Source organism: Crocodylus porosus, unplaced genomic scaffold, assembly GCF_001723895.1.
Source record: "Crocodylus porosus isolate Cpor-Errol unplaced genomic scaffold, CroPor_comp1, whole genome shotgun sequence".
NCBI lineage: Eukaryota > Metazoa > Chordata > Crocodylia > Crocodylidae > Crocodylus > Crocodylus porosus.
Genome location: NW_017728931.1, coordinates 40,287,350 through 40,297,218, shown reverse-complemented (window position 1 = coordinate 40,297,218; position 9,869 = coordinate 40,287,350). Strand labels below are relative to the sequence as shown.

At 38.1% G+C, this 9,869-nt stretch overlaps 1 protein-coding gene across 1 annotated transcript in view; it reads right to left on the bottom strand.

Annotated features, from left to right (window-relative positions):
• Positions 1-9,869, bottom strand: part of CHRM2 (cholinergic receptor muscarinic 2) — a 135,810-nt gene that overhangs the window by 101,543 nt on the left and 24,398 nt on the right. The window lies entirely within an intron of this gene.

Below are 9,869 nucleotides of genomic sequence, written 5' to 3'. Positions count from 1 at the left end.
GATTTGGAGGGTTCCAATTAGATTTGGAGAGATTAAAGGGTCTCCTGATTCAATTCAGATTTGGAGATTCAGCCACCAAATCGGGCTCAATCTCCACTGAATTGAATCAGCAGCTGAAGCTTCTCGCAGCCCTAATAGGTACTATATAACTGAAAGACTGTTTGTATTACTAGTCTACCACCTACATTGTATTTTCAAAAGTGAATCTGAAATTATTTAAAAAAATTCTGAGCATCATAAGCTCCTACTGTAAGTGTATGGGAATAGGAGGTTCCCAGAATTCCTGAAAATCAGTCCTCCTGTTTCTCTCAGAAGCTTCTGGGAAAGAATTCCCTGTCATTTTTCCTAGTGCTTTTGAGGGAATTCTAGATGCATAAAATGAAAGATATGTTATCATCACAAGAAAATAAATACCATGGTACTAGCAGAAGCATCCTTTAGCAAGGTCTGTCAACTCAGAGAATGTTCACTTCTGTTAATGGTAGTAAGTCAAAGGGTAGGCCATAAAAAACTGAGCGTTTTCTAACTAGAGCAGTAATGATGTAATCCTGGCAAATTAATGTTCAAGGCAAGATTCTGATTAACTTCAGTGAGGTTAGATTTCACCCTAAGATAATCAAATACTTGTTTTATGGATATCCACAGTCTCATGTCTCCTGAGGGGAAAGGGGTCTATATATCTGCCCCAGTCCACCTTTTTTTTAATGTGATGAAAATTTTGCCTATGAGCTTCAGGGCTGGAATCCACTGAAGTCAAAAGTAAATCTTTCTTGACTTCAGCAGAACCAGGATCTCTTCCATGGTACTCACTTCTGATCTAAGATGTCCATACAGAGCACAAGGTCAGCCAGAACCTCCCGTGTGCAAATCATGCCCTATGTGCTGCTGATCTACTGTATTTTCTGGCATATCTCCTGTCCCCAAATAAGACATGAAAAACGAAAACACTTTTTTTCTAGAGTCATGGCTGAAGTCAGGCTACACACAGGAGGGTTGGGGTTCATTAGCAGCAGCAGTGACAGGGTTATATATTTAGCTGCAAAGTGGACTCCACCCTTCTGCATGGATTTAGGAATCCAGCACAGAGCCAGCTCCAGGCAGCCATTCTAGCATCCCCATGCCTCCATTCTGGCACAGAAATCATCTTCCTTGCTTAAAACATGGGCCCCACTTTTTGTTTTGGAAAAAGATGCATGCATATATGAGTAAATGTGGTAGTCAGTAATCGCTGGCAGATATTATAACTAAAGGGCTTTTCACTTTGCTAAATCACACACTTCTTGCAATCTGTCAAAAAAGAAGTGTTTTCTGTAAGGGCTAGCACTTGTCTGAAGCCCAATAAGTCCTCATGTACCGAAAAGAGCCTGAAAAGAACAGCACAATTGACCAAATTACTCATTTTTGGCAATAACTTAGCAAGTCACCATGCAAACTTACGTGTAGCAAAATATCGCCAAATGAGCTGTTCAGTCAGAGAGTTATAACCAATATTGAAAATGAAAAATTATTTACTCTGATTGTTATACTGTTATAAGCCATACACATCTTGAAAGAAACCAGGCGAAAAGGCAGAGCTGAAATGATCTGATGAGCACTGGAATGTTTGGCTGCAGATATCAGCATTGTTAAACAGTTACTCAGCAGATGCAATGGGTACCATAAAAAGCAAAAAAGGGACAGATTCAGGTCTAGGATTCTTCTGGCTGGAGCAACATCTTATGTTACCAAGGTGATAGCCTCTGACAAGGGAATCAGCAATTTCATTGATTGGAGCAGTTCCATCATACAGAAGAATCTATTTGGTCATAGTAAGGATATAGCTCTGCACTATTGTGTTATTTCCTTTATTGTGCTTAGGGGGCATGCACAAAGAAGGCAGCTTTTATTTTAAAAATATCTGGTGAGGAGGTCACTTTTGAAAACTTTCTTCTGTGACAAGTCTGTCCTCTATAGGTGCAGCATGTTTAGTGCTGATAGAAGGAGGATCCTTATGGCCAAGTCATTATCAAAAGATAACTTATTTCATAGTAGATAGCTCTGCTCTCCCACCAGCTCCCTTCTCCTTATGCAAGATGCACATCTACTGAAGAGTACTATCCTGTATTACAAGATGGACTATGTATCTGAATCCTTGTATGCAGAGGTCATAAGCATAATGCCAGACAATGCATTCATCAGTAAGCCAGACTTTTGGTTCATGACAGCTACATGGTACATAGCCCCCTATGTATGCCTTCATAATATTTAGCCTGACAAGAGCAGCCATTTTTAATAATTATAATATAGGCATAGTGCATAACTATGTTTTTGGTAGGACTTTAATTCTTGTGGAGGGTGCCTTCTTATGATAGAATTACTATGATATCAGTGTAGCTCTGGGTTCATGAGGTTCCTCAGCGGCTGAACAGTATCTTCTTTTTCTAATTAAAAATCTTTCTGGACATGGTGGGGTTGCTAATACAGGAAATCAAGGAGGCCATGCTTACACTTGTCACAATCACAATTTTGTGGTCCCTAGACATCAAGGCTGGAGCAGGGGTGGAGAAATGGCTATTCCTAACTCTGTAGTGACATGTCTAGGCATAGTACCGTGACAAGGAAGTCTGTTTGAAAGATCAGATTGCCAAAGCCTATCCAATAATCGTCTGAAAGGTGTCAGAGTCAGGAACCTGGGGAACAGGAGAAATCTATCCCACTACAGCAAAAGTAAACGGGTAAAAAAAAACGAGGGGATGATATACTAACCAATACAGGCATACACTTTCATTGTGATATAAAAGGGCAGAGAAAGTGCTTCAGGGACGTCCTGAAGGCCAGCTTAAAAAAAATGCAACATCAAAGTCAACTCATGGGAGACTATTGCCCAAGACCACCCCAAATGGAGGAAGAGCCTGCTGCAGGAATCTCAGTACTTTGAAACCTCACGACAACAGGAGATGGAAAATCGGGAGCGGCAGAAACAGCACATTTCAAACTAAATCCAGCACCACCCACCCCACATGGAGACATATGTCTGAGCTGTAGTAGAATCTGTTGATCCTGAATAGGCCTCATCAGCCATCTTCGGGCACATAGATAAGACGATCAGGGAAGACAATCATCCTCGACTGTGAGGGACTGCCGAAGAAGAGATGTAAATGATACACTGCTAGTAAAAAAGGAATGTATAAAACAGTAAAATCCTTCACACTTCAGCTACACTGCAAGTGACACCACTAGAACTAGGAGGGAAAACACAAATTCATTTAAAAGACACACTGTTTAAATTCAAAGAAATATTCCATCCAGGTATTCCCATTTGGAGACTGGATTGCAAACCTAACTTTTTGATACCTACTTCAAACGTATCATTCCTAAAAACTAGAAAGAAAAGATACAGAGTCAGATAGATGTCACTGGTGTATAGAAAATAGATTAAATAAGAATAATAGGGCTGATTTAGGAAATTACATTAAATTATTGTGAAATGTTGCTCAATAGAGGCAAAAAGAGAAAACAAATAAAAACCATGAGAAGAAGCAATTTATTATTGTTAGCTCTAAGAAAACAATGATTGTGTTTTTCCCCATTTAAAAACATTATTAAACAGAATTTAATTTCTTTCAATCAAGCAGATGGAAATTTGTTTTCCTTTCTGACTACTGCAAGCTGACAAGGGAAATGGACATTTGGAGGTAGGTTTATATAATATAGCACTGTATGTTACAAGGTAGCTGTTAACAGCACTCAGTAGGGTTATTGTGAGGCATGCCATTATGTGGTATGGGATAACAACAAATTACTCTAAAGACAACTCAACTCACAGTGCAAGGACATAGCACCAGAGGCAACGTTTCAGTCTTTCTGCCACTGTTATAGCAATGCCTAGAAGTACTGCATTGCAGAGATGGAGATAGTGCAGGGAGAGGTCAGAGAGAAAGTAATGGCCTAGGTGGCAAAAAAACCCCAAAGCAATCATATGAGTCAGTAGGCTCTTCAAAGATATGTCTATTCATCCAAACCATTGCAAGCTTTTTGGCTATCCAAATCATTACTTCTTCCCTGGACTAAACACATACCTGCTGATATGATAAGCAGGAACATATCACCTAGTGATTCCACGTAGCATGGACCTTACAACATCATGACAAAGCAAAAAGTAATTCTACTGAGTGGTGATCTCTTACTATATATAACTACACTGGTGCCTATATTCCTCTCGTGCTGCAGTTCTCTTCTGAATTATTTTTATTCATCCATTAACACAGCGCATTATGTAATGATTTATTTCGGGATAAATTGGAAGATTACTTGTGTTGTTATTGTGCTTGGTTAAGAGAGTGTCAACTACAAACAGCTTGGGCAAAAGAGAAGCTTTTACTCAGACATTTTCTTTACCTGGGAAATATTCTTTTTGAAGAACAGTAGTAAGTGAACAACAAGAACTTTCTGTTTTATCTTTTTTCCTTCTCTCAAGCCTTCAAGCAGTTTCTTCAATAAGACTTCAAGAAAACTCATACAGGCATTTGGAGAAAAAACAAGATGAGAGCGGCGGATGAGCTGGGAAATAATAACGTAGCATTTTTGTATCTTTCATTCCTGAAAAAAAATCTCTTCTAATAGACAACAATAATAGCATCATAGATAAAAACATAGAGGTTGGAGCTGAAGTGTGCCTTATTTCCAAACAGCCAGGACTTTGAGAAGAGTGAAACCAGCAACTGTACCTGTAGTAGTTATTATTGTCCACTAAAATCAAAAACAGTTCCCATGGCCTTACAGTGGCCTTCTGGGAGAGACACTGTCCATCAGTATGGGCAGGTGGCAGAATCTGAGCTGTCCAAATGAAGACACCTTCATTCATTGGTCTACAGCAGCTGGGGCATGTGTAACACATATAGAATGCATAACATGAACATACTTAACATGGGAAGCTGAGAAAGGACACATGCCATTATTCTTCATGGAAATAAACTGGGTTCAAATATTTCATAAGAAAAGGGTGATCTGAACTAAGAAGATGCTGTACAATGGAGAGAGCTTGTTTGCAATAGCATTTCTGTGAGGGTGCCCCTGTGGCCTGTCATAACTTATCATGAACGGATTCATTTAGGATACCTTTGAAAATGCCCCTTTGTCCTTTGCTATAGTTGCCAGACAGCGTAATGTAGTGCTAGTGACCATGAAGAAATCCTGATATTGCTGCAACTTTGGATGCTGCTGTTGGAGTGCACATTACAGGCTTGAGGGAAATGGAGCAGATGCCTGGAAAAGATTGTTCATCTGAAGATGAATCTGCTGTGCCATTAAATTAATGGCTGTGAATGGTGCTTGAGTGTTGAATAAAGATAGATTTATTTCACTTTGATTTAATGTTTTCATGAGTTTGAACTGAGCCAATGCAAAAGTGAGCATTCCCAGTGAGGCTGTCCCAGTGACAGAGTTCTGCTGTAGGTGGAACCATAAGCTTGATCCAAAACCCACTAAAACCAATGGAATAATTTTTACTGACTTTTATGGGTTTGGGTTCAGAATTATTTTGCCAGATACAATGAGATGAGTGTGTGTGGACAGTCAGTGGTAACAAGAAGGTATCTCAGGCAGTGTGGCTTTGCCTCAGCCATCACAGGCAGTAACTGCAGGGAGAGAGAGGAGCAGACTGGCATTGGTAGGTAAAACGAAAGCCAGGAAATGAAAGTAAATTTCAAATAATATTTTCAACTATAAATAATAATAAGAGTAAAATGAAAACAAAGGTCCAGATTTGTGACCCAGCCACCAACCATCTTCTGCTGGCTTAAGGGTACTGTTTACTACATCATGGTCCCATTTGGCCCCTGGCTTGTCAAGGTTTGGCTGAAACAGTAAACTTTCTTTACCAAGACACACCCAATGTAAAATCGATGCATCAGGGAACCCACATCAACATAAAATGGGAAGAGGGGTAGATAAATTTCATAGATTTCACAGACATTAGGGCTGGAAGGGACCTCGGGAGATCATCGAGTCCAGCCCCCTGCCCAAATGGCAGGAAGTCAGCTGGGGTCATAGGATCCCAGCAAGATAAGCATCCAATTTGCTCTTGAAGGTGTTCAATGTAGGTGCAAAGAGAATGAAGAGGAAAAGATAGCAAGTGTATAAAAGGTCAAAGCCTCTGGAAGATAAAAATAAGAGGCAAACATGCAGTAAACACAAAAAGCAGCAGAAGAAATATGGGCAAATAGTAGATAACAGGAGAACAAAATAACTCCTGGCACTGCTAAAAATACAGGACACTTCAAAGAAAGCAGAAAGAGTGTGAAAGATAGCTGAAGAGCAAGTTCAACAGTGGAACAAGACTCAAAAAGGACAAGACAGGTTTTGAGCCAAGCCATGGAAATGGTGCCATTACTCATATATTAATTTAGAGTTGTTAAGGTCTTCTGTGTTGCACTCAGCAGGTAGTGAATGCTTGGATGAGGTTTTAGTGGTTATATATGGTTCTAGCTTTCTAACTTCTCCTTCTTTCCCATTCTTTTGATTACATTCTCTATAGTCAGATAATATGAAACTTTTTTTTTCTTGCCACAGACCATTGAGTGCAAAACAACAATAAAAGCAGAGTGTCACTAAGTCATTTTAACTGAATGTGTGGGCACAAATGACTAGATCTTGTCAGTTTTGTACGAGAATATTTAGCTGGCCTGGAACCAAGATGAAAAATGGAGTGAACTGGGTTTGGGTTGTGTGGGCGTAAGGTGTATATATCTATCTATCTATATATATAGATATATATATATCTATGCACACAGACACACACACACATACAAATATATATATAATATTTGACCTCTCTAGTAGCCTGTAATGATTTTCATTCAACTGCAGCTAGAAAAATAAGCTTTGAGATTGAATTATTTCTTGAGGAAGGCAAACTGTTGTTTTTAGACTCCTTCTTTCCTCTCTTGCCCCCATCTAGTTTATGGGTTTATTCTACAGCTTGTCAAATGGTAAACAGAAGAACAGAACAAAAACTTCACAAATATATTTTACAATCAGAAGTTCTGATGTAGCCCAGCTTCTTATGGTCCATAGGGACATTGCACTTATTTGTAATATGGCGAAGTGTCTATGTAAATACTTGTCAATCCCAAAATGTTCACTAATTTTAATAAGTCAGATTTAAATGTTATCTTTTGCTATTCGTTCTCTGTTAATCCCTTATTCTAAATATTTTACTTATTTGGATGCCAGTGCAGGCCCACACTGAAATACATACTGTGATTTGATTTAAGGACATAAATAAGTGCTATCCTTAACAAGAAGGCTTTTTTGAACCAAAGCTTTAGTCAGTTGACAGAAAGAGAACCAAGTGACAAATGGAAGTGGATCAAGCATATACCATACATAGTAATTAGTCAAAAAATAATCACAAACAACCTCTAGTATACAATTTTACATATTCAAATTTATTTTTCAAACAGTTGTGTTTAATGGTTACATTAAAAATAGGTCATATTGCAAATGATTCAATAACAGAGAAGGAACTAAGGTTCCAGTTCTTCAAGCATGTGCACATGCTTAACTGCACCATGTGATTAGTTTTACTGAAGGCACAGAGAATATATGCATGTAAAGTTATATGCACACAAAAGTATTTGCAGGATCTGAGACTAAATGTGTCACGAGTAATTCTAGTTTGGTATACTAATTTCCTGCATTGGCTGTATCAGAGAGTAAAGAGTTACCAGCCATATGTTCAGATATACTCCAAAGGGAGGCCAATCCATTCAAAATAAGTAAACTTTTGTTTAATTTGCCAAAATGTCAAGTCTTTTTTTAAGGACATAAATCAGCAAAAACAAATACATTTCCTCTCCAAAACTGTAATTTCAAAGCTATATCTGTCTTTACTTCCCTCTGCCCCCTCCTTCCTCTAACATGCACTTGAGTTAAAAAGATTTTGATGGCAGCAGGACAAATCTGCAGAAAATGTGGAAGTTTCCTGGAAAACCTGAGAAAAAAGAAAGTTCTGGTGTGTGGAACATATTTTTTTCATTTTTTGTGCCTTTGTTTTCCTAATATATTTTCTTTTATTTATTTATTTACTTATTACAGGAAAGCATACATTTTCCTTGAAAACTTCCATTCTGTAAGAACAGTTTTCCACTGAAAAAAATGCTGCCAATTTTCTGACCACTTAAGAAATAACCTGCCTAAGTCTCTGGTCTTCATTTAGCATCCATTGCTTTTCACTTACAGCTGGAGACACAATTTCCTAGCTGTTTAATTTTTTACCTCATTTACCTATTCTGTATTGCCTAACTGTCAGGCATTTTAAGAGAGTTTATCTGAAAGCAGCTGCAGTTTTATTGCCATACAGTATTTTCATTAATTAAGTACAAAAGTTATTATATAAAGCACATACTTCTTAATAGCTGTGATACATGAAGAGTCATTATAGTGAATGGAAATGGGAAAGAATGAGCCAGACCATTTATAAAGTGAATTTGCAACTTAAATTGAAATGGGAAGATCCTTGCAAATTATATAGTAACTCCCACTGTTACAAGTGAATGAGGAAGTGAAAAGAGGGGTGATTAAGAAACAGGAAGAAACACTGAAAAAACAGGAAGAAACTTGTTCTAGACTGTAGTTGGAGAACATCAACACTGCCTCATTTGATAAATGTAAGTTAAGTTGCTACTTCATTTCCCAAATATGTGTGGAAGGCAGCAACGCAGCTCAGTCACTCTTGAGTGTAACAAGCCTGGTACATTCCTTTGACTTCTAAAATTACAGTGCTTTTTAATCCTAGAGCAGTCCATTAAAACAATTAACCATTCAATGGTACATTATGTGAAAGCAATAATGTGTCACTGAAATACAGTAGAAAAACATGTTGCTTTTCTTGAACAGTTATTCTAAGACTTGGAATAAACATAGCAGTATTTTCTTCTGAAAAGATAGCTGTGAGCTCATAATGGCTGTGTTTAATTAGGACAATGGGGGCAGAACTTCACTTGGTGTAAATCAGTAGACCTCATTTAACTTCAGGGTAGCTGCACTAATTCATATTAACTGAGCACCTGGCTTATATTCTTCATTATTACTTTGCATATTAATTTGAACCCAAGGAACTGGGTGGAAATTTTCATATGTACATAACATATGTATGCGCACACATTGTGTCCGCTGTTTTTAAAACAGCATCGGCAAAAAGCAGTTGCAACTTTAATTGCCATGTCATTTGCAACCTTTTTCCCCATCCTTATAAAATACAGGAAGGAAATTAGACCTTCATAATCTCTCCAGTGCATGGAGAGAATTCCTTTTATTTGGCAGAAAGCCGCCTGTACCCAATTAAAGGGTCCAATTCTGAAGCCTTTTAACAAATTACCATTATTCATGTGATTATCCCTCTGACAAGAGTGGGGCTGAGTGACAGTTGTGAGATCCCAACTACAAGACAAAACCACCTGCTGTGATTAGTGCTAAGGATACTGAGGATGCATTGAAGATGGTTAGCAATGCATAGAAATAAGAAAAAAAAATCATTTCTTATTTAGAGGGTGTGATGAGTACATGCCTCTGAAACAAGCTGCCAATTATAAGACAAGTGCTACTACACCTACCATGAAATGTAATTCAGCAGTGTTCTGTGGAGACTAAGTACTGCAAATTGTAATGAAATGGTATTCACTGGGTTCTCATGTGGATACTATACTGGTGCTACAAGAAACAAGTCTAGCAATTATTATTTATTATTAATATAGGGTGAGCAATGTGATAGGTGCCTTACAGGCAGGTATAAATGACATGAAGTCTCTGTCCCAGAAAGATTCCAAACTAGAGGCTAAATTGTGTTTTTTTCTTCTTAGTCCAGTGTAAAGGGAAAAGAACTGGAATTC